This window comes from Papilio machaon, chromosome 11, assembly GCF_912999745.1.
Source record: "Papilio machaon chromosome 11, ilPapMach1.1, whole genome shotgun sequence".
Classification (NCBI taxonomy): Eukaryota; Metazoa; Arthropoda; class Insecta; order Lepidoptera; family Papilionidae; genus Papilio; species Papilio machaon.
Window position 1 is genome coordinate 3083438 of NC_059996.1, and position 6314 is coordinate 3089751.

Genomic DNA, 6314 nt, shown 5'->3' on the forward strand with positions numbered 1-6314 from the left:
TGCCATTGGCCTGTTGTGTTAAAATAGTATTTAAATTATTTTTTTCGGATGTGCGATTTTTTTAACGCCGAGTGTATTTGTTGCATTTATAAACAAGTGAATTGTGTAGTGCAGTATTTGTATATATGCCTCGTAAACAGAAATAGAACTCGTGATGCTACGAGTACCTGGCCACGTTGCTCGAGTATGTTGGTAAGTAACGTATTTCTCTTGTTTATGTTAAGATGTTTTATTAGAGTACTGTTAATATTAGTTAGTGTAATAAAATGAACTTCAAAGACATTTTAATTTATTGTATATTCTGTAATTTATTAAGTCCAAAGATAACCAAGAGTCTTGTTGTCCCTTACCGTATATAAAGTTAATTATTTCCTAAGAACCATGACTTATTTTGACGCAACAAACTTGAAACGGATTAAAGTGTAAAAAGAAATGTTTTTTAGATAGAAAGGTATACAGATATTCAATGAAAAGTGATCCAAATTTTCCGTGACTTAAAATAAATATGAATCATTTAATCGGTAATCCTGTTATTCGGTGGTGCAGCTGAACACATAGGTATTTGTGAAGCGTATCACACACGCTTGTATGACATCAGCCATTGTCCAACAATGTGCGTCGGACGAGTCGCAACTAGGGTTGTCAATGCTTTGCGCTTGCGTGGTGCATATTCGGGCTATTGGTTTAACATTGATATCTTTGGGTCATAGTGGGTTGTATGAAACAAGTGACTGTCGTTAATGTCGTGGAGGAGTCGAAGTTTGACAAGCCTGGTTGTCGGTTTCACCGCCAGTGTTCAAGATTATTTAAATTTGGTAACCCTAGCCGCGAGTGGCCTCACGCGCCCACCACGGTCACGCGCTGATTCACACACATGGGACTCCCGGCTTTGGCCAGGGTTGCCATTTACGTATAAAATAGTAAGTAATCCAAAGGGTTACCAGAAGTTTCTATTCGGTGTGGTCTGGGGTCAATACGTAGTTGTTTTTATGCATCTGTCAATCCCTATTAACATGAGTCGCCAGTAACGCAGGTCCTCTATACAACTGAACTTTTATATCTTTTACTTTTTCCACAAAACTAGGAGCTTTTTAACCACTTATTATTGCTGAGAGCACCCCTTGCCATTGGTCGCAACACATTACTTGGTCACGATCGTCTTCCTCATTAACATAACGCATAATTTTTAGTTCCCTTTAACGTTTATTTCGCTTTAATTTTTTTTGATTCCTTTAATTTTAATACATTTTTGAATGATATTGTGATATTTTGAAGAAAGTGTAAGAAATTTAATCATTATTTGAAGATATCGTTGTGCCATTGACTATGTTAGTACCCACTGCAGTTCTAAAGTCAAAAGTTCAAAGTCATTATACTTCAGGTTGTACACTAATAGTTTTGCACTAAAAGTTCTACTTTGCTGTCCGATGCTTAGATATTTATTTTTTAAAACCTTTCTACTTTTACAAAAAGAAGGTACGAAACTGTATCTTTAGCTTTACATAACATTTGTTTTGTTCTTCAATACTAATTGTTTTAGAAACGTCTATCAGATTGCAGAATAAATGAAAAGCAACTGTTAGTGTTATAGATGTGTTGAAAATAACATTAACTGTACCCGTTAGAATATCATAAATGTAAAATCACGGCGAGAAAGTGCCGCCAATAGCAATTCCTTCTGGATTATTCTTCGTAAAGCAAATAATATATGAAAATAATGCAGCGATGACATGTTATTGGATAAACGCACGCAAGCCACAAATTCGAGAATGTAAACGATGGCAAGTTTCCTCAATTTACTGACACAAAAAAGTAGTGATGGCAAAATTTACACTAAAGATTAATTGATATTAAAATCAATACACAAGGTGAGAATGGTACAATAAATTAGCTATTAAAGAAGTTACATAATGGGTTCTCTACATAAATAGTAGTCGGTAGAAGGTTTCTGTGTTTAGTTTTAAGAGGTGCAAGACATCTTTTTTTCGTTTTTAATCATTATTTAGTGAATAGTATGTTGTAATAATTCTCACAGAAATGTGATGTGGCAATATTCGAAGTACTGTACTAAAGCAAGCCACTGGGCAGTGTTGGCAAACTGTGAGGCAAGTCCGCGTATCGCTTCCGTAACTTATTCTGTTGCAACTCCAGTACAATGCTCTGTTTATTATAAATGGAAATAGTGTACATGCGTAAATATGAAACGATAAGAGAAAGGAATGTTATGCGTACTGGAACTCATTGTTAGTTTAGAGATTACTTTTTTATATTATTAGGTGGCAAACTAGTAAGCGGTCACCTTGATTCGCCGAAATAGCGAAAAGACTGCTGCCTTTTATTTAATTAATAGACGGAGGAGGGGATGCACAGAAAGAGAACATTTCCCTTTCATATGCGTCCACAGGTACGTACATTCATCATACGAATACCAGAATTGCTTCTACTTGACGCCTGTCTTGTATGTTGTGGTATTGCACCGAGCGAGCCGGCCCATTCGTGCAACAAACGTTGTTGCTGGCGTCTACCGCTGTTGAATTACGATAAAGTTCTGAATTTAGCCATGCTTAGTTTTATAACTGAAAAAACTATTCGGTTATATTATTGTAACTTAATAATTGATGACTCCTACATGTATGTAACACAAAGAATGCGATTTTTCAAGAGCCCTATCGTCTTAAAACATGCTTTAAAACATGATATTATTTTTAAGAAAACACAAAAAACATTTTTTCTTAAAGAACCTTACCTAATAAGAACAAGGCTATTCTAGATTCATTTAATAATTCGTATATTCTGATTGCGTATTTAAAATGAAGTCTAATGCATCTGATATGTCTATCTGATGTCGTTATGGTGCCTACTTTACATGCTGCTTTCATGTACACTGTGGCAAGTAGTCAGTGCTTTGAATGGGCTTAGCGTGCATTATACTTGCACTGAGTCACAGCCTAGGAATGTCGCGTCGTGCCCGTTAAGGTTTGGTGCTGGCTGGGGAGGGACGCATTCGCCGGCGCCACTGACGTAGCCCACAACTATTTCTAAATAGTGATGTCATTATATTAGCTATTTGCGTTGCTATTTAGCGGGCCCTTTGTTATTAATTATTGTTTTGATAAGCTATTATTGCTATTGTTAGGGACCTTATACAAAATAGATACGACATATACCAGTACATATATTGATTGAATTGAACGTAAGAAAATCTTTAATGTTTAACAAAAGTCCTTCTCTCTCTCTCTCTTCATTCTCATAATCTTGGTCTTACATAACATCCAATATAAAAATTAAGTAAGCCTTAAGTAAGCCCATAAAAGTAAGTAAGCCCATTTTACTTATAATGTTATAAACAAAAGCTCTGCGTCGCTTTTTTCGCATATTATACACAGCTTAGTCAAAGCTAAGACGTACTTAAACTAAAAAAAGCAGGTGTACTTTCCCTACCGCGGAATGGAACCATGAATTCATTGTGTAGGTAGTGCGTGCGCCGTTTACAGACAATTTTAGCCGCACAAAAAACGCGGCTCGTGTCTGCTATGTAAATGTGCCTTAATAATTTTAAATGATAGCTACAAGACATCAAAGGGTTATTGCATATTCCCACATCAAAAAGTAGAAACCAACCTGTTTGTAAAAATTTGTTACGAAATGTGTGCTTATAAATTAATTGCATGTTGGGATTTTTTTAATTACCATCAAAGCTAGTACCAAAAATAGTCCAAAAATAAATTTTAATCTGAACTGCCTTTTAAGAACTCCTTGGCAACTAAATGCTAAGTAGTTTAATTCCGTATTATTTGCAAAACTTACTGTTTGTTTCTTTTCAGACATGTTTTCACTTCACATTGTTCTGTCTTACAAATGTTTTTTTTTTAACCAAATAGTAACCAATTAGTATAATAAGCTGTCATAAATGATATAATTAAGTTGAGAGCTATATTTAGCCACTGACAGTGTTTTTCAAATATGATTCAACCCCGAAAACGCATTCGAGGGCAATGTCTTGAAACCTTGAACTGGCGCTGTATTGTAGTAATTATAAAGGTTGAACGAAGGATACAAATCAAATAAAACGTTTGACTTTTATTTCTTACCGTAGGGTTTCACAGCTGACTCACTTGTATCAAAACTTATTGTTATATTTTTCATTGTCTACAAATACACAAAGATAACAATATTATATGAACATGTGTTTCGGCAGCGAAAGCCCACGGTTTATAAGAAATTATCACAAATGTGATAAGTTCGTGTTAATATATATTTCTTTTCATTATCACGTTGCTTTTGAATTCCGAACTGCACCGATTTTGAAGTCTTTAATTATAAATCAATTATCATAATTTACAATAATTAAGTTTTATTCCGACTTTATCGGTATTCTTTACTGAAAACTTGGTATTTTAAAAAAACAAAAAATTGTTACGATTTTTCAAATGCTTTCAAAGTAGACTATCTTCTTCTTGATTCTTTAACTTTATTTGACACTAGCTGTCGCCAGGAACTCCGTCCGTGCAGAATTTAAAAAAAAAAGTAGCCTATGTGTTTTTCCAGACTATGTACTACATCTGTGCATCATTTCCTCAAGATCCGTTGAGCCGTTCCGGAGATACCTTCAAACAAACATCCATGTAACCATCTAAACTTACGTATTTATAATATTACGAAGATTAAAAGTAAGAGTAAAAACGTGTAACTCAGTTAACGCTTATTGTTCGTAATATTTATTAAAAACTAGCTGTCGCCCGCGACTCCGTCCGCGCGCAGTTAAAAAAAATGAAAAATAGATGTTGGCTGATTCTCAGACCTACTGAATATGCTCACAAAATTTCATGAGAATCGGTCAAGCCGTTTCGGAGGAGTACGGTGACGAAAACTGTGACACGAGAATTTTATATATTAGATTGTTCGACTTATGTCTGTACAGTCTACAGTCAGACTCTAAGTGATAAATTGCATAACATAAATTGTATGAAAACAAGGATTATGTCAAAAAATAGTCATAATCGATCCATTTTCCAGTTTATTTGTTTTATGCGCGTGCGCTGAGTAATGTGCGTGGAATCTTCGTGCATTAACCGTAGTATTCCACTGCCATAATACTTGTATTAAAATACATTGATGTCTCTGTTTTTTTCAAAGAGAATGAAAGGGATGACAAAACGCTTTTTTTTATGGAAAACATTTGCGAAATGGACGTTACTCATAGAAATCTGCATTTGCAGAAACGTTGCTTACATTTAATCGACAGAGGAGGGGACGCACAGAAAGAGGATATCTTCCCATCCCAAACGGCCCACTACGAAATCGATGGGAAAGAGGGCTATAATTAAGCCTCCGGTAGGCAGTCATCACTGAAATGCGGAATTGCTTCCACTTCACGCCTGTTTGTATGTTCGTGGAATTACACCGATTGAGCCGGATCATTCGTGAAAAAGGTGTTCTTGGTGCGGGTTTTATTACTGTTCAAAATAATGTATTAATACAAGTCACAGCAGTGGATTTCTACGGTAATATAACCGTCATACGCATTGCGACGTTTGACTTGCGCCGGCGCCGGTGACGCGGCGCATGACAGTCAGCTGTTTAGTTATCGTCCCTACAGAGATTTAATGTAACAGTCGCAAGGTTATTATTGGAAATCATTCCATAATATTGTTTTTGCCTCATAATGTTTTTTGGTTAAATAAAAAATAATTCATAGTTACTGGATAAATCTAGTGTTTTCTATTGATTTCTCATGACGTGCAAAAAAAGCCAAGAAAACAATGTACCAAATTAGTGACCTGGCTGAGATTTAAGAAGCTTTCAATCGATTGGTCTGTTTTCAGGTGTATTAAGTCCTGTGACCATAATAATTTAGGATTTCTTAAGTAATTTAGATACTGTACGGGCTAGTTAGTCACCGTAAATAGGCATAGTATAGTTGAGGCTATTTGTAGATACGTCATCATTAAAATATAATGTAGTAGTGGAAAGATTAAGTACGAGATAAGAGGATACGACGCATTCAGTCGGCCTTCTATAAAATGAATGTCTTTAAATACTTCTAGAGAACTTGGATACGCTGTAAAACTTCTAAGGTCACACTTTAGTCACTTATTATTGTATCTGTTGACATAGGAGCACTAAATGACATAAAGTCATAGAAGAGTCTAGATTGCACGCTATTTCTTTTTTAAGGGAAAGATGCGTAGAGGAAGTAAACTTGACAGGGAGGGGGCGTATGCAAAAGGGAAATATCCCCATTTCGTAAGTCTGTCTATTTATGGAACGCATCAGCAACCTTTCAAGTTATAGATGTCTATAGGCAGCGATCA